Below are 19065 nucleotides of genomic sequence, written 5' to 3'. Positions count from 1 at the left end.
ACCCTAACCCCCCAACCCCCGAACTCCCCAACCCCTAACCCTAACCCTCTAACCCCCCAAGCCCCTAACCCCCAACCCTAACCCTAACCCCCCAAGCCTAACGGATCTAACCCTAACCCCCCAACCCCTAACCCCCCAACTCCCCAACCCCTAACCCCCCAAACCCCCAACCCCTGACCCCCCAACTCCCCAACCCCTAACGGATCTAACCCTAACCCCCCAACCCCTAACCCTCTAACCCCAACCCCCTAACTCCCCAACCCTAATGTATATAACCCTAACCCCCCCAAGCCCCCAAGTACCCAACCCCCAAACCCCCTAATTCTAACCCCTCAACCCCCTAACCCCCAACCGTATCCCCCTGACCCCAACCCCCCGACCCCCCAACCCCCCGACCCCAAGCCACCGCCCCCCCAACCCCCAACCACCCGACCCCAACCCCCCGACCCCCCAACCACCAACCTCCTTACCCCCTAACCCGACCTCCCTTACCCCCAACCCTAACCCCCCACCCTAACCCCTTAACCCCCCAACCCTAACCCCCCAACCCCCACCCGGCATGCTCTGGGCACCAAACATGGCCTCCCGGAAGCCCAGTGCCAGAAAACTACGCCTACCAGCATTCCCCAGGCAGCTGGCTTGACCAATCACTGGCCGTGTATTCGAGAAATACATTTACCAGCACTCACTGGAACCCAAGCACTTACTGCCCTTTCAAAATAGCCTCAAGCCCTAACACTAAAAAACTTCGAAACCCCTACAGGCCTAATCCAAACTGTTTACCACACGAAACCCCTGAAGTCCTATGCCTAAAAGCCCTTAGGGCACTTAGGACGCTCAAAACCCAAACCCAAAACAATAGGATTCTCAAAGCCCTAAACAACAAAATTAGGACGCTTAAAGCCGTAACCCCAAAATTAAGATGCTCAAAACACAAAGCCAACCCAAAACACTAGGATGCTCAAAACATCAGGACGCTCAAAACTCTAACCCAAAAATTAAGATGCTTAACACCCAAAGCCCTAACACAAAACATTAGGACGCTCAACACCGTAACCCAAAAAATTAGGACGCTCGAAACTCTAACCCTGGAGAACCTAACCTGAAAAAAAAAAAAAAAAAAAAGGATCTTAACACACTAAGCCTAAATAACTGACCAAAAATAAAACCCTAGGACCCTAACCCTAAAAAACATAGCAACACTCCATCCCACACAAAACTCTAAAACCCTAACACGCTAACCCTGAAACCCTTAAAACCCTGTTAAAACTCCAACCCAGTTATACACCAGTTACCTCCCTTAAAGGATATAGAGGAGCTCTCTCAGATACGGCCGTCCTACTTCTCATGAACGCAGCCGGAGGTCGGTCTCATTCTGGTGCTCATGGTGGTGGAAGCAGGGGCAACGGTGGTACTGCTGGAGATACCACAGCCACCTGTGGTGGTTTTACCATGCTGGGCAGCTAAACCCCACAACCGCTCTCTCACTCCTCCTCCTTTAGATGAGGAGGGGGAGAAGTAAAGCAAAGAACAACTCACGGGTTGAGATAAGGATAATTTAATTAAAGGGAAATAATTATAATAGTTAAATTGTTTAGTTCATGGTAGTCTTTATTTAATTAAGGGGAAATAAAAAGGGAAAGGGGAAAAGGGAGGGGAAAAGGGAAAATAAAAAGAAGGGAGGAAAACAAACAAAATAAATGAAAGCTCTATGGAAGTGCAGAGGAAAGAAATTGCTCTCTACTTCCCACAAATGAGCGATGATTGACCACGTCCTTGATGCAAGGCCTCAACGCACGCAGCCGGTGTTCGAGAGGAGGGCCGACGTCTTCTCAACGAGAGCCCACCCCTCCCCTCTTCTTCCTGTTTCCACCTTTTATTGCTGAGTGTGACATCCCATGGTATGGAATATCCCTTTGATTGGTTTAGGTCAGCTGCCCTGGTGATGTTTCTCTCCTCACTTTTTGCCCATCCCCTAGGAGGGTTAGAGAAAGGCCCAATGCTGTGCCACTGCTGCTCAGCAGTAGACACAACACTGGTGTGATAACACTGCTGTTCCAGCTACAACTGCAGAGTACGGCACTGTATGGGCTGCTGCGGGGAAAGTTAACATTCCAGCCAGACCCAGTACACCACCGGAGGTGGACTGTTAGGATATGGAGATGGTAGGTTATCCAACGGCTCCCGTTTATTATCTTTTTATTTTTCCTGTTCTTCTTCTTCTTCAAAATTTCTTACCTGCTTTTAGTGTAAATATTAAGGCCGTAAAAGGACATGAAGTCCTCCTGATCGATAATCCTGCATAATCACTTTCTTCCCGGCAAAAAGGTTCCTTCGAATTAACATGTGTATTTAAGGCCTGACAAATACAGTCTTCAAAGGATCCAAAAACGGGCCCAAAGACATACGGTCTTAAAGGCTCCTTTGGCCATTCTATCACACAATACTGGACCATTTTTTATTTACTTTTTACGTTTCTGGGGCCTCTCTCGGTCCAGTTTCTAACCGTTATTCCTAATGGACTTTCTGGTGGTATGTCTGGTAATTTGCTCTCTTTCTTCTGGTCCCTGGTCTTTGGTTTTGTCTCACCCATCTAGGAATGTTACTGTGGCAATTCCCACAGCCCTTGGTTACCTTAATAAGAGTGCCTTAAAGAGGATTTAAGATCTATCACCCACCCACAAATCCTATAGGAATCCCTTCGGTCCTTCACCGGCCAAGTCCCTCGCGGAACACTGGAACAGTGGTAAAGAAGACCTCCACAATCGCTTCGGAACTAAATTCCATCTCAGTCACACTCTTACACACACAGGCAACCGAAACCCATCCAACAGAACAGTATAGGCTTTAAACACTTACGACTCCGTTGTCTTCATTCAGATCTTCACACGCAGAATTACGGGCAAAATATAGTGCTGCAGCCAGCAAGGGAGCTGAAAAAAAATCAAAACCTTAGCTTACCTTTATTCAGGTTCAAGATGCCATTAGTCCGGACCAGACTCGAACAGCAGCCACCAAATGCTGGGGCGCCTCTCCTAGATCAAATAAGAACTCAGGAACCAAAGCCCTCCCGGACATGCCCCCTGGTGTCATATACGACTGGGTGCCAAATTGGATTGCAATTAAATTTCACAATTTATTATATGAATAGAGGTAAACGAGCAGTTGCTCGCAAACAGATATACTGTGCCAGATGCCCTTCAGCAAGTGTCCAGAGGCAGACCAGATGTCTTCGCCAACACAGTCCAAACAATATATTAGTACACCTATGACCTGCCACGTTACCTGTCATCACTAACTGCCAGGCAGGACAGCTCCAGACCAAACACGTACACACACAGGCACGCCACAAACACTACAAACAACACACACAACACAAGGCACAAGAAAAAGTGACCCCCAGAGGAAAGCCCTATGGCAACAGCAAGTCAGATACAGGTGCTCTGCACCAGACCCTACGAGAGACTCAAATGTCACGACACGTGACTGGAAGCAACTGCCAGAACTGGGATGATGGAGGCCTAAAAAGCCTGCCTTCAAAACAAAAGACCAGAAGGATGGGGAGTAAAAACCCCATAAGACGACACTTAGGAATTCAATTCCCAAGCAAGAGCTCCTGATGCGGCCCAGATGACTTCTGCAAGAGTGAGGATGGAAACAGATGCAATCTCAAACCGAATATGATGCACAAGACCTGAAACAGATCTGTAGTTCAAGCAGCGACTGCAAGACAAGAAGTGCTTGGATCAGAATCATGATGACAAAACAAGCATTGAGGCCCTTCAGCACCACTACCAAGTCGCCTGCCTGGTCAGTCCGGTCTAAAAAGCCAGAAGGATATCAAGACCCAAGAAGCACAGAACAGACACTGCAGAAGCAACACCACAAGACAGACAAACTGAAGGAAACTGTCCCGCCTGGTGCACGCACTCACACTACAAAATAATCCTGCTGCTCCTATTAGCCTGGTGACCCAGCCACAAGCAGCTTGAACGTGACCCAGCCTCAACCACCCTCACAGTGGCATCAACTCTATTCAGCCAGCAGGCACCATGCTGCTCTGGCTCCCAGCTCCCATTAGCCACCCCACATATGCAAATACCAGGCGCCCCCCAACTTAGCTCTCATGTTGTTGGATGGTAAATTCCTTCCACCTCAAGAAATGCACAGGCACTGATTGTCATCTTAGTCAATTGCCAGGCTCATCAGCTGCAAAAACAGAGAAACAGCATTCACTAGGACGCCAGCCCCATTGCTCACCTTCTCCACAATGCTGACTACTACTGATGCAACATACGATTGTGCTCACGTGTTCCTCTCCGAGTCCAAGCTCCAACAGTGCAGCCAGTATCATCCACACCACCCGGGAAAACAAAGGGATTAAATGATCATTGCGTTCACAACAAGTCAGCCAACTGTGGTTTTGTTTTTTTGTTTGTTTCTTTGTTTTTTTTGTGTTTGTTTCCTGTAATTTTTTTAAATCAGTTTTACCTAAACAACATGCAGAGAGCAGACAAGAGACCTGGGTGTTTCTAGAAGCAACAATCCCCATGCTTTTGCTGCAGCTTTTAACATTGAAAGGACAACACGACCAGGCCAGTAACTGGAACTTTTTCAAATGGAATTACGTCAAACAGGTTCACCATCACTTGCAAAAACAGAGAACCAGCATTCACTAGCACGCCAGCCCTGACACCCACCTCTTGGACAACGCTCACTACTACTGATGCAACATGCTACTGTGCAATACCTCTCTGTTCCCAGCTCCTTCACCTCAGCTGCTCAGTAGCTCCACAGGACAAATGGGCCCGGGCGGCGCTGCGCCGAAATGGGCCCGGGCGGACTTATTCTGCAGAGAAGAAGGTGAGCCTGCTCACTCTCGAGGCACTACTGCACTTATGCGGTCAAGAGACATTACCCCACTGTTTCCCAAAAACAACTACCTGGAAACACCTAATAAACATACTTCTAATATGTCAATTCAAGGACATCAAGACTAGAAGGTTGCAAGGTCTAAACACTCGACAGACAGAAAACACACAGGCAAAAGCTCCAGAAATATAACAAACTGTCCCTAAACCTGAAAGAGACTACCCCTTACATGCCCACTGCTGCCATTTTCAGATACACGCTCACACAGGGAGCCTCCATCATACATTTCAACTAAACCCTGCTGCTTCACTTTGACAGCAAGGTTATGACTTTGATAAGATTTGACATAGATTTAAAGGCTCACAGAAAGCCCCGTAATTCTGCAAAAATCAGAAGGGACCCAGAACCACAAAGCAAACACACAAAGTAACATCACCATACTACCCGTTAAACTGCTATAACAACTACTCACCTGAGGAAGAGCTGCGTGCAATACAGGCACCTACTACTAGATTGCTTTACAGTGACAGATCCTACCAGTTACCAACTCAAAAAGATATGCGTACCGGTTTCTACTGGAAAACGCATCAGTCCATAGACTCTGACCCACCTAAAGAACCCTCCAAAAGACTGAAGGAAAAACAAAGCACTTACCCAAAAGTGCAGCCCAGGCAGAAGGAGCTCTCTGATGGCATACCTGCAACTCAGTTACCACTAGGTCTCACCTGAAACCTGAAGCCAATCACCTGGGAAAGTGCAGGGGGAAAGCATAAAAAAGCTGAAAGAGGAGCAGCAGCAGCTGTGATTTTATTAACTTCCTTATATGGCTTAGCCCCACAGCATTGAGAGTGCAGACAGGAGAACTGGGGTGTTTCTAGAAGCAATAATCCCCATGCTTCTGCTGCAGCTTTGAATACTGAAAGGACAATACTACCACGCAAGTAAATGAAGCTTTTTCAGCCGGATTTAGCTCAGACTTGTATTTACGCAGGAAGAAAACTCTAGGAGCAGAACAGATTATGCGCCAAAGAGGAATTCAATTCCATTCCACTCACAGGAAAAATCACTTACTTAAGTAGGCTAAATGAGAACCAAAAGGCTATGCTCACGGGTCAAAACACACTACAGGACACGGGGGCCAGGCCCTCTGCTGCATCCACTTAAAACCCATCCCTACACTCACCAAGGTGCAACCCCAACACAAAAAAAAACAGACACAGCATTTCAGCACCTGCTTTGTTCCGATTCTAAAGACTAACACCACAGCCCACGTTGCCTGGGACACCTGATAAACAGAAGAGAAAGCAGCCATACCCTTTTCAAGCCATCCCTGCACGTGTCGCTCCTTGATCACCTGCAACCTCTTCTCCAATCCTCAACCACTTCTCTAGAGAGCCTGCCATGGCACCTGCAAAGCAAGATGGATACCCTTCGCACTCACCTCGTGCTACTTGGCAGTTCTGCTCCAATCCAGCTCACAAACAGCCCGCCCTTCTCGTGCTGCTCTTCAGAGTGCAGCTTGGCCCCACTCAGCCTGTGTGAGACAAATGTGAAACAAAAAAGTATAGGCTGAAGCAGCATCCAAAGACACGGCACAGCTGGGACAGTTACTCTCAGCTGCTCCCTTACCTCAGCCCCCTCACCTGCCCTCAAGGAAGATGATTCCATCTGCTCTCTTAGGCCAGCTACAACACACCTCTGAAATATAAACAGGATTTTTACTGTATTTTGTGTAGTTAAGTAACTGCAGTGACAACTGCACCCCTGAAGTATCTGCTACATCTGTTCATCGCTCACCTTGCCAAAAGCAGCCCTGGTCATCAAGTCCCGTGTTGTACACTGTGTTTCACCTTAAACAAATTAAACAAAAGTTGCTTACCAAGTGCTGAACAGTTCCAGAAGGAACTCTTTCCTGTGACAGGTTCTTCCTAGGGTTTACACTCTAATGAGGACAGGAAAGAAATAAAAATAAACGTTTCAAAACCCCATATCTGTAAGCTTTCAAGATTCAACAGACCTCCTCAAGCACACCGTTCAAGCACTATGCACACAGCTGCTCACAAGCAGATATACTCTCCCAAATCCACAGCTGCCAACCACCAGACACGACTGTGCCAGCTGCCCTTCAGTACGTGCCCAGAGGCAGACCGGATGTCTTCGCCAACACAGTCCCATCAATGTATTAGTACACCCATGCACTGCCACATTAATCACTAACTGCCAGGCAGGACAGCTCCACACCAAACACGTACACACACAGGCATGCCACAAACACTACAAACAAAACACACAACACTAGGCACAAGAAACATTGACCCCCAAAAGGAAAGCCCTATGGCAACAGCAAGTCAGATACAGGTGCTCTGCACCAGACCCCAGGAGAGACTCAAATGTCACGACACGCGACTGGAAGCAATTGCCAGAACTGGGATGATGAAGGCCTAAAAAGCCTGCCTTCAAGACAAGAGACCAGAGGGATGGGGAGTGAAAACCCCCTAAGAAGACACTTAGGAAATCAGTTCCCAAGCAAGAGCTCCTGATGTGGCCCAGATGACTTCTGCAAGAGTGAGGATGGAAAGAGATGTGCATCATATTCGGTTTGAGATCGCAAGACCTCAAACAGATCGGCACTTCAAGCAGCGACTGCAAGACAAGAAGTGCTCGGATCAGAGCCATGAGGACAAAACAAGCATTGAGGCCCTTCAGCACCACTACCAAGTCGCCTGCCTGGTCAGTCCGGTCTAAAAAGCCAGAAGGATATCAAGACCCGAGACGCACAGAACAGACACTGCAGAAGCAACACCACAAGACAGACAAACTGAAGGAAACTGTCCCGCCTGGTGCACGCACTCACGCTACAAAATAATCCTGCCTCTTCTATTAGCCTGCTGACCCAGCCACAAGCAGCCTGAACGTGACCCAGCCTCAACAACCCTCACAGTAGCACCAAGTATATTCAGCCAGCTGGCTCCATGCTGCTCTGGCTCCCAGCTCCCATTAGCCACCCCACATATGCAAATACCAGGTGCCCCCCAACTTAGCTCTCAAGTTGCTGGATGGCAAAGTCCCACCGCCTCAAGAAATGCACGGGCACTGATTGTCATCTTAGTCAATTGCCAGGCTCATCATCAGCTGCAAAAACAGAGAAACAGCATTCACTAGGACGCCAGCCCCATTGCTCACCTTCTCCACAATGCTGACTACTACTGATGCAACATACGATTGTGCTCATGTGTTCCTCTCCGAGTCCAAGCTCCAACAGTGCAGCCAGTATCATCCACGCCACCTGGGAAAACAAAGGGATTAAATGATCATTGCGTTCACAACAAGTCAGCCAACTGCGGTTTTTTTGTTTGTTTGTTTGTTTTTTGTCTGTGTGTGTTTCCTGTATTTTTTTTAAATCAGTTTTACCTAAACAACGTGCAGAGAGCAGACAAGAGACCTGGGGTGTTTCTAGAAGCAACAATCCCTATGCTTTTGCTGCAGCTTTTAATATTGAAAGAACAGCACAACCATTCAAGAAACTGAAACTTTTTCAAATGGAATTATGTCAAACAGGTTCACCATCACTTGCAAAAACAGAGAACCAGCATTCACTAGCATGCCAGCCCTGATAGCTACCTCTTGGACAACGCTCACTGCTACTGATGCAAAATACAGTTGAGCAATACCCCTCTGTTACCAGCTCCTTTACCTCAGCTGCTCAGTAGCTCCACATGACAAATGGGCCCGGGCGGCGCCGCGCCGAAATGGGCCCGGGCGGCGCCGCGCCGAAATGGGCCCGGGCGGCGCCGCGCCGAAATGGGCCCGGGCGGCGCCGCGCCGAAATGGGCCCGGGCGGCGCCGCGCCGAAATGGGCCCGGGCGGCGCCGCGCCGAAATGGGCCCGGGCGGACTTATTCTGCAGAGAAGGTGAGCCTGCTCACTCTCTAGGCACTGCTGCACTTATGTGGTCAAGAAACTCTACGCCACAGTTTTCCAAAAATAATGTACCTTTTCTTTTTCTCCAGATCTTTTAATTACGTAGAAAGAAAAATCTAACAGCAGAACTGATTACACACCAAAAAAAAAACTAAATAAATTCCATACCACTCACAGGAAAAATCACTTACTTAAGTAGGTTACCTGAGAACCAAAAGGCTATGCTGATGGGTCAAAACACACTACAGGACACTGGGGCCAGGCCCTCCGCTGCACTGAATTAAAACCCATCCCGACACTCACCAAGGTGCAACCCCAACACAAAAAAACAGACACAGCATTTCAGCTTCAACACAGTTTTGGGAACTGATGGAAAGCATGCTTCATACTCAGCGAGGAGTGCTCAGGCTACACAAGACAGGGCTTCGAGCACCTCTTTGCCTACCAAAGAAGACGTCCATCAGCACCTGCTTTGTTCCGATACTAAACACTAACATCACAGCCCACGTTGCCTGGGACACCTGATAAACAGAAGAGGAAGCAGCCATACCCTTTTCAAGTCATCCCTGCACGTGTCGCTCCTTGATCATCTGCAACCTCTTCTCAAATCCTCAACCGCTTCTGTGGAGAGCCTGCCATGGCACCTGCAAAGCAAGATGGATACCCTTCGCACTCACCTCGTGCTACTTGGCAGTTCTGCTCCAATCCAGCTCACAACCAGCCCACCCTTCTCGTGCTGCTCCTCAGAGTGCAGCTTGGCCCCACTCAGCCTGTGCGACACACCTGCAAAAGAGAAACAAAAGCATAGGCTGAAGCAGCACCCAAAGCCACAGCACAGCTGGGACAGTTACTCTCAGCTGCTCCCTTACCTCGGCCCCCTCACCTACCCTCAAGGAAAATGCTTCCATCTGCTCTCTTAGGCCAGCTACAACACCTCTAAAATATAAACAGGATTTTTACTGTACTTTGTGTAGTTAAGTAACTGCATTGACAACTGCACCCCTAAAGTACCTGCTACATCTGTTCATCGCTCACCTTGCCAAAAGCAGCTATGGTCAAGTCCCGTGTTGTACACTGTGTTTCACCTTAAACAAATTAAACAAAAGTTGCTTACCAAGTGCTGAACAGTTCCAGAAGGAACTCTTTCCTGTGACAGGTTCTTCCTAGGGTTTACACTCTAATGAGGACAGGAAAGAAATAAAAATAAACGTTTCAAAACCCCATATCTGTAAGCTTTCAAGATTCAACAGACCTCCTCAAGCACACCGTTCAAGCACTATGCACACAGCTGCTCACAAGCAGATATACTCTCCCAAATCCACAGCTGCCAACCACCAGACACGACTGTGCCAGCTGCCTTTCAGTACGTGCCCAGAGGCAGACCGGATGTCTTCGCCAACACAGTCCCATCAATGTATTAGTACACCCATGCACTGCCACATTAATCACTAACTGCCAGGCAGGACAGCTCCACACCAAACACGTACACACACAGGCATGCCACAAACACTACAAACAAAACACACAACACTAGGCACAAGAAACATTGACCCCCAAAAGGAAAGCCCTATGGCAACAGCAAGTCAGATACAGGTGCTCTGCACCAGACCCCAGGAGAGACTCAAATGTCACGACACGCGACTGGAAGCAATTGCCAGAACTGGGATGATGAAGGCCTAAAAAGCCTGCCTTCAAGACAAGAGACCAGAGGGATGGGGAGTGAAAACCCCCTAAGAAGACACTTAGGAAATCAGTTCCCAAGCAAGAGCTCCTGATGTGGCCCAGATGACTTCTGCAAGAGTGAGGATGGAAAGAGATGTGCATCATATTCGGTTTGAGATCGCAAGACCTCAAACAGATCGGCACTTCAAGCAGCGACTGCAAGACAAGAAGTGCTCGGATCAGAGCCATGAGGACAAAACAAGCATTGAGGCCCTTCTGCACAGCTACCAAGTCGCCTGCCTGGTCAGTCCGGTCTAAAAAGCCAGGAGGATATCAAGACCCGAGAAGCACAGAACAGACACTGCAGAAGCAACACCACAAGACAGACAAACTGAAGGAAACTGTCCCGCCTGGTGCACGCACTCACGCTATAAAATAATCCTGCCTCTTCTATTAGCCTGCTGACCCAGCCACAAGCAGCCTGAACGTGACCCAGCCTCAACAACCCTCACAGTAGCACCAAGTATATTCAGCCAGCTGGCTCCATGCTGCTCTGGCTCCCAGCTCCCATTAACCACCCCACATATGCAAATACCAGGTGCCCCCCAACTTAGCTCTCAAGTTGCTGGATGGCAAAGTCCCACCGCCTCAAGAAATGCACGGGCACTGATTGTCATCTTAGTCAATTGCCAGGCTCATCATCAGCTGCAAAAACAGAGAAACAGCATTCACTAGGACGCCAGCCCCATTGCTCACCTTCTCCACAATGCTGACTACTACTGATGCAACATACGATTGTGCTCATGTGTTCCTCTCCGAGTCCAAGCTCCAACAGTGCAGCCAGTATCATCCACACCACCTGGGAAAACAAAGGGATTAAATGATCATTGCGTTCACAACAAGTCAGCCAACTGCGGTTTTTTTGTTTGTTTGTTTGTTTTTTGTCTGTGTGTGTTTCCTGTATTTTTTTTAAATCAGTTTTACCTAAACAACGTGCAGAGAGCAGACAAGAGACCTGGGGTGTTTCTAGAAGCAACAATCCCTATGCTTTTGCTGCAGCTTTTAATATTGAAAGAACAGCACAACCATTCAAGAAACTGAAACTTTTTCAAATGGAATTATGTCAAACAGGTTCACCATCACTTGCAAAAACAGAGAACCAGCATTCACTAGCATGCCAGCCCTGATAGCTACCTCTTGGACAACGCTCACTGCTACTGATGCAAAATACAGTTGAGCAATACCCCTCTGTTACCAGCTCCTTTACCTCAGCTGCTCAGTAGCTCCACATGACAAATGGGCCCGGGCGGCGCCGCGCCGAAATGGGCCCGGGCGGCGCCGCGCCGAAATGGGCCCGGGCGGCGCCGCGCCGAAATGGGCCCGGGCGGCGCCGCGCCGAAATGGGCCCGGGCGGCGCCGCGCCGAAATGGGCCCGGGCGGCGCCGCGCCGAAATGGGCCCGGGCGGACTTATTCTGCAGAGAAGGTGAGCCTGCTCACTCTCTAGGCACTGCTGCACTTATGTGGTCAAGAAACTCTACGCCACAGTTTTCCAAAAATAATGTACCTTTTCTTTTTCTCCAGATCTTTTAATTACGTAGAAAGAAAAATCTAACAGCAGAACTGATTACACACCAAAAAAAAAACTAAATAAATTCCATACCACTCACAGGAAAAATCACTTACTTAAGTAGGTTACCTGAGAACCAAAAGGCTATGCTGATGGGTCAAAACACACTACAGGACACTGGGGCCAGGCCCTCCGCTGCACTGAATTAAAACCCATCCCGACACTCACCAAGGTGCAACCCCAACACAAAAAAACAGACACAGCATTTCAGCTTCAACACAGTTTTGGGAACTGATGGAAAGCATGCTTCATACTCAGCGAGGAGTGCTCAGGCTACACAAGACAGGGCTTCGAGCACCTCTTTGCCTACCAAAGAAGACGTCCATCAGCACCTGCTTTGTTCCGATACTAAACACTAACATCACAGCCCACGTTGCCTGGGACACCTGATAAACAGAAGAGGAAGCAGCCATACCCTTTTCAAGTCATCCCTGCACGTGTCGCTCCTTGATCATCTGCAACCTCTTCTCAAATCCTCAACCGCTTCTGTGGAGAGCCTGCCATGGCACCTGCAAAGCAAGATGGATACCCTTCGCACTCACCTCGTGCTACTTGGCAGTTCTGCTCCAATCCAGCTCACAACCAGCCCACCCTTCTCGTGCTGCTCCTCAGAGTGCAGCTTGGCCCCACTCAGCCTGTGCGACACACCTGCAAAAGAGAAACAAAAGCATAGGCTGAAGCAGCACCCAAAGCCACAGCACAGCTGGGACAGTTACTCTCAGCTGCTCCCTTACCTCGGCCCCCTCACCTACCCTCAAGGAAGATGCTTCCATCTGCTCTCTTAGGCCAGCTACAACACCTCTAAAATATAAATAGGATTTTTACTGTACTTTGTGTAGTTAAGTAACTGCATTGACAACTGCACCCCTAAAGTACCTGCTACATCTGTTCATCGCTCACCTTGCCAAAAGCAGCTATGGTCAAGTCCCGTGTTGTACACTGTGTTTCACCTTAAACAAATTAAACAAAAGTTGCTTACCAAGTGCTGAACAGTTCCAGAAGGAACTCTTTCCTGTGACAGGTTCTTCCTAGGGTTTACACTCTAATGAGGACAGGAAAGAAATAAAAATAAACGTTTCAAAACCCCATATCTGTAAGCTTTCAAGATTCAACAGACCTCCTCAAGCACACCGTTCAAGCACTATGCACACAGCTGCTCACAAGCAGATATACTCTCCCAAATCCACAGCTGCCAACCACCAGACACGACTGTGCCAGCTGCCCTTCAGTACGTGCCCAGAGGCAGACCGGATGTCTTCGCCAACACAGTCCCATCAATGTATTAGTACACCCATGCACTGCCACATTAATCACTAACTGCCAGGCAGGACAGCTCCACACCAAACACGTACACACACAGGCACGCCACAAACACTACAAACGAAACACACAACACTAGGCGCAAGAAAAAGTGACCCCCAAAAGGAAAGCTCTAGGGCAACAGCAAGTCAGAACAGGTGCTCTGCACCAGACCCCAGGAGAGACTCAAATGTCACCACACGCGACTGGAAGCAACTGCCAGAACTGGGATGATGGAGGCCTAAAAAGCCTGCCTTCAAGACAAGAGACCAGAAGGATGGGGACTGAAAACCCCCTAAGAAGACGCTTAGGAAATCAATTCCCAAGCAAGAGCTCCTGATGCGGCCCAGATGACTTCTGCAAGAGTGAGGATGGAAACAGACGCGATCTCAAACCGAATATGATGCACAAGACCTGAAACAGATCTGCACTTTCGAGCACTTCTTGTCTTGCAGTCACTGCTTGATCAGAGCCATGAGGACAAAACAAGCATTGAGGCCCTTCTGCACAACTACCAAGTCGCCTGCCTGGTCAGTCCGGTCTAAAAAGCCAGGAGGATATCAAGACCCGAGAAGCACAGAACAGACACTGCAGAAGCAACACCACAAGACAGACAAACTGAAGGAAACTGTCCTGCCTGGCGCACGCACTCACGCTACAAAATAATCCCGCTTCTTCTATTAGCCTGGTGACCCAGCCACAAGCAGCTTGAACGTGACCCAGCCTCAACCACCCTCACAGTGACACCAAGTCTATTCAGCCAGCTGGCTCCATGCTGCTCTGGCTCCCAGCTCCCATTAGCCACCCCACATATGCAAATACCAGGTGCCCCCCAACTTAGCTCTCAGGTTGCTGGATGGCAAAGTCCCACCGCCTCAAGAAATGCACGGGCACTGATTGTCATCTTAGTCAATTGCCAGGCTCATCATCAGCTGCAAAAAACAGAGTACCAGCATTCACTAGCACGCCGGCCATGATGCCCACCTCCTCCACAATGCTGACTACTGCTGATGCAACATACGGTTCTGCTCACCTCTTCCTCTCCGAATCCAAGCTCCAACAGTGCAACCAGTATCATCCACACCACCTGTGAAAACAAAGGGATTAAATGATCGTTGCGTTCACAACAAGTCAGCCAATGGTGTTGGGTTTTTTTGTTATTATTTTGTGTGTGTGTGTGTGTGTGTGTGTGTTTCCTGTATTTATTTTTTAGTCTGCTTTAGCTCAACAGCATGCAGACTGCAGATAAGAAAACTGGGGTGTTTCTAGAAGCAATAATCCCCATGCTTTTGCTGCAGCTTTGAATATTAAAAAGACAACACGACCCAGCAAGTAACTGGAACTTTCTTAACTGGAATTAGCTCAAACTTTTATTCACATTGAAAGAAAAATCTAGGTGCAGAACACATTATACACCAACAAAATTAATTCCATTTCGTCCCCAGACAAAAATCACATACTCTCATCCCCTCCTGTACCTCAGCCGCCTGCCTACCCCACGTGGCACATGCTTCCATCTGTTCTCTTCACCCACTTATAGCGCCTCTAAAAGGCAAACTGGGATTTTACTCTATTGGATGTAGGAAAATAACTGCAGTGACAATCGCGCCCCAAAAACAACAGTTACCTCTGCTCATCACGCACCAGAGTCACTGCAGAGGCAGCTTGGGTCGAGAGGTCCTGCACTGCACACTGCATTTCAGCCTTAACACGGGAAAAACACAGGCAGAAGATAAACATTCAGCTGCCAGCAGTACCACCCATCCCTCAACAACATAAGCGACCCCAGCTTTACTTTTATCCTTTCAAAACAGCAGGCCACTTGCCTCTGGACCTGCAAATTAGGTCCAAGCTTGAAAGGAGCGGCCAGCATCATCCACACCACCGGGGAACACAAAAGGACAAAATGACCACTGTGCTTGCAAGCACCCACCTGCCACACTGCTCCTCTATCCCAAACAGTCTCACCTCGGACCCTCTGAGGGAAACACCTGAGAGTCTTCCCTTCGCTTCAGATAAGGGATGACCAGGCTGACAACACTCACCTTCCCGCAGAGCTTCGTGACATGAGGATTTCCTTTCCCTCTCCACAACTGCACAAAGCACCTGCAGAGGCAAGAGAAAAGCACACTCTAAAGCACCTCACAGCCACAGCGTACCTGCTGCAAGACCTCTCTCTTCCCGGCTCCGGTACTTCAGCTGCTCACCAGCTCTAACTCAGATTCTACGCTCACAGCGCCACAGCAAACTCTGCCCAGGCCACACAACACACACTACACAAGCTACATTGCCTAAGACACACAAAAGCTGGAACGTTCCCGCCCAACAATCAGTCGCATCGCACAGGAAGGATGCTGCACACTCCTAGAAACCAAACCTACCAGTCCTGAGCAGCTCCCCACTTCCTCCTGCCAACCACGCTCAGCACACACACTATTCACCCCTCAAAAAAAAAATAAAGTTAGAACATACACACACACACACACAAAAAAAAACCAACCAAGCTCCACAAATGCCAAAAAGACATGCGCACACAGCAGCCCTGGCAGGGGTAATCACAGACTTACCCTTTGCAGATGAAAAGGTGACTCTGATACAACTCTGCTCAGTCTCTTGGTAATGCTGCATCTACGCTGTCAAGCCACATGTAGCCGGTAATCAAGCTGGTTTTAGTCCTCTGCAGAATAAAACGAGTGGGTTTATACATCTAGAGATTAAAGTGCAGCTCAAAAACAGAGGAGTATCGCACCATCCTAAAAAACAATAAGCCACAAACCTCTACTAAACATTCCTCTATTAAGTAAATTCCAAGCACTTAAAAATTCTAGCAATCTATAGACTCCAGCCTGCCTAGAGAACCCTGCAACTGACTAAAGGAAAAACAAAGCACCTACCCCAAGGAGCAGCCCATGCAGAAGGAGCTCTCTAATGCCATGCCTGGGGCTCATATACCATTTGGCCCCGCCCAGCACCCAAACCCAATCACCTGGAAAAAGGGAGGGGCAAAGCACAAGGAAGTAGAAAGAAAGCAGGAGCAGAAGCAGCTGCTTTTTATTTTTTATTTTTTATTTTTTTTTAAGATCTGCTTTACTTGAAAAACATGCAGAGAGCAGACAGGTGACCTGTGGTGTTTCTAGAAGCAACAATCCCCATGCTTTTGCTGCAGCTTTTAACATTGAAAGGACAACACGACCAGGCCAGTAACTGGAACTTTTTCAAATGGAATTACGTCAAACAGGTTCATCATCACTTGCAAAAACAGAGAACCAGCATTCACTAGCACGCCAGCCCTGACACCCACCTCCTCCGCAATGCTGACTACTACTGATGCAACATGCTACTGTGCAATACCTCTCTGTTCCCAGCTCCTTTACCTCATCTGCTCACTACATTTACCTGAGAAGTGTGCCCGAACAGACTTATTCTGCAGAGATGAAGAAGGTGGCCCTGCTCACTCTCTTGGCACTACTGCACTTACGCACTCAAGGAACCATACCCCACGGTTTCCCAAAAACAATGTACCTGGCAACCCCTCATAAATGTACTTCTAATACGTAAATTCAAGGACATAAAGCCTAGAAGGTTGCAAGGTCTGAACACTCGACAGACAGAAAACACACAGGCAAAAGCTCCAGAAATATAACAAACTGTCCCTAAACTTGAAACAGACTACCCCTTACGTGCCCACTGCTGCCATTTTCAGACACATGCTCACACAGGGAGCTTCCATGATACATTTCAACTAAACCCTGCTCCATCACTTTAACAGCAAGGTTTTGACTTTGATAATATTTGACATACAGGCAAAGAATCACAGAAAGCCCCGTAATTCTGCAAAAATCAGAAGGGACCCAGAACCACAAAGCAAACACACAAAGTAACATCACCATACTATCCGTAAAACTGCCATAACAACTACTCACCTGAGGAAGAGCTGCGTGCAATACAGGCACCTACTACTAGATTGCTTTACAGTGACAGATCCTACCAGTTACCAACTCAAAAAGATATGCGTACCGGTTTCTACTGGAAAACGCATCAGTCCATAGACTCTGACCCACCTAATGAACCCTCCAAACAACTGAAGGAAAAACAAAGCACTTACCCAAAAGTGCAGCCCAGGCAGAAGGAGCTCTCTGATGGCACACCTGCAACTCAGTTACCACTAGGTCTCACCTGGAACCTGAAGCCAACCACCTGGGAAAGTGCTTGGGGAAAGCACAAAAAAAACAAAAAGAGAAGGAGCAACAGCTGTGGTTTATTTACTTATTTATAAGGCTTAGCTCAACAGCATACAGAGTGCAGACAGGAGAGCTAGGGTGTTTCTAGAAACAAAAATCCCCATGCTTTTGCTGTAGCTTTGAATATTAAAAGGACAATACAACTAAGTAAGCAATTGATTTCTTTTTCCATCTGGAATTACCTCGATCTTTCATTTACATAGAAAGAACAATCTAGGAGCAGAACAGATTACACACCAAAATAATTCTATTCCATTCCACTCACAGGAAAAAATCACTTCAGTAGGATATCTGAGAACCAAATGGCTATGTTGATGGGTCAAAACACATTACAGGACACTGGGGCCAGGCCCTCCGCGGCACCCACTTAAAACCCGTCCCTACACTCACCAAGGTGCAACCCCAACACAAAAAAACAGACACAGCATTTCAGCTTCAACAGCTTTGGGAACTGCTGGAAAGCAAGCTTCATCCTCAGCAAGGCGTGCTCAGGCTACACAGGACAGGGCTTCAGGCACCTCTTTGCTTACCAAAGAAGACTGCCATCAGCACCTGCTTTGTTCCGATTCTCAAGAGCTAACATCACAGCCCACATTGCCTGGGACATCTGATAAACAGAAGAGAAAGCAGCCATACCCTTTTCAAGCCATCCCTGCACATCCCTTCAAGACAAGAGACCAGAAGGATGGGGACTGAAAACCCCCTAAGAAGACGCTTAGGAAATCAATTCCCAAGCAAGAGCTCCTGATGCGGCCCAGATGACTTCTGCAAGAGTGAGGATGGAAACAGACGCGATCTCAAACCGAATATGATGCACAAGACCTGAAACAGATCTGCACTTTCGAGCACTTCTTGTCTTGCAGTCACTGCTTGATCAGAGCCATGAGGACAAAACAAGCATTGAGGCCCTTCTGCACAACTACCAAGTCGCCTGCCTGGTCAGTCCGGTCTAAAAAGCCAGGAGGATATCAAGACCCGAGAAGCACAGAACAGACACTGCAGAAGCAACACCACAAGACAGACAAACTGAAGGAAACTGTCCCGCCTGGCGCACGCACTCACGCTACAAAATAATCCTGCCTCTTCTATTAGCCTGCTGACCCAGCCACAAGCACCCTGAACGTGACCCAGCCTCAACCACCCTCACAGTGACACCAAGTCTATTCAGCCAGCTGGCTCAATGCTGCTCTGGCTCCCAGCTCCCATTAGCCACCCCACATATGCAAATACCAGGTGCCCCCCAACTTAGCTCTCAGGTTGCTGCATGGTAAAGTTTCTCTGCCTCAAGAAATGCACAGGCACTGATTGTCATCTTAGTCAATTACCAGGCTCATCATCAGCTGCAAAAACAGAGAAACAGCATTCGCTAGGACGCCAGCCCCATTGCTCACCTTCTCCACAATGCTGACTACTACTGATGCAACATACAATTGTGCTCATGTG

At 48.3% G+C, this 19065-nt stretch overlaps 2 long non-coding RNA genes across 7 annotated transcripts; both read right to left on the bottom strand.

The window, feature by feature from the left end:
• Window positions 1-1542: 1542 nt before the first annotated feature.
• On the bottom strand, window positions 1543-8159 carry LOC140003118 (uncharacterized). 2 transcript variants are annotated; one of them, XR_011811104.1, is made up of 8 exons: window positions 8093-8159; window positions 6670-8004; window positions 6516-6570; window positions 6187-6280; window positions 5527-5618; window positions 4298-4849; window positions 2860-4209; window positions 1543-1975 (listed from the first exon to the last, which is right to left on the bottom strand). It is a non-coding gene; the product is annotated as an uncharacterized lncRNA (long non-coding RNA). The 2 variants fall into 2 exon arrangements; XR_011811103.1 differs by having other exon boundaries at window positions 6187-6570.
• Window positions 8160-9340: 1181 nt separating this feature from the next.
• On the bottom strand, window positions 9341-18957 carry LOC140003113 (uncharacterized). Of its 5 annotated transcripts, none has more exons than XR_011811092.1 (13): window positions 17487-18957; window positions 15949-16058; window positions 15177-15487; window positions 15009-15085; window positions 14415-14468; window positions 12983-14313; window positions 12835-12883; window positions 12674-12730; window positions 12498-12591; window positions 11248-11313; window positions 9680-11159; window positions 9519-9575; window positions 9341-9436 (listed from the first exon to the last, which is right to left on the bottom strand). It is a non-coding gene; the product is annotated as an uncharacterized lncRNA (long non-coding RNA). The 5 variants fall into 5 exon arrangements; XR_011811093.1 differs by having other exon boundaries at window positions 13062-14313; XR_011811094.1 differs by having other exon boundaries at window positions 15026-15085.
• Window positions 18958-19065: the final 108 nt, after the last annotated feature.

This window comes from Anas platyrhynchos, chromosome 8 (genome assembly GCF_047663525.1).
Source record: "Anas platyrhynchos isolate ZD024472 breed Pekin duck chromosome 8, IASCAAS_PekinDuck_T2T, whole genome shotgun sequence".
Classification (NCBI taxonomy): Eukaryota; Metazoa; Chordata; class Aves; order Anseriformes; family Anatidae; genus Anas; species Anas platyrhynchos.
Note: the sequence above shows the minus strand (reverse complement) of the source record. Positions and strands in the feature narration are given on the sequence as shown.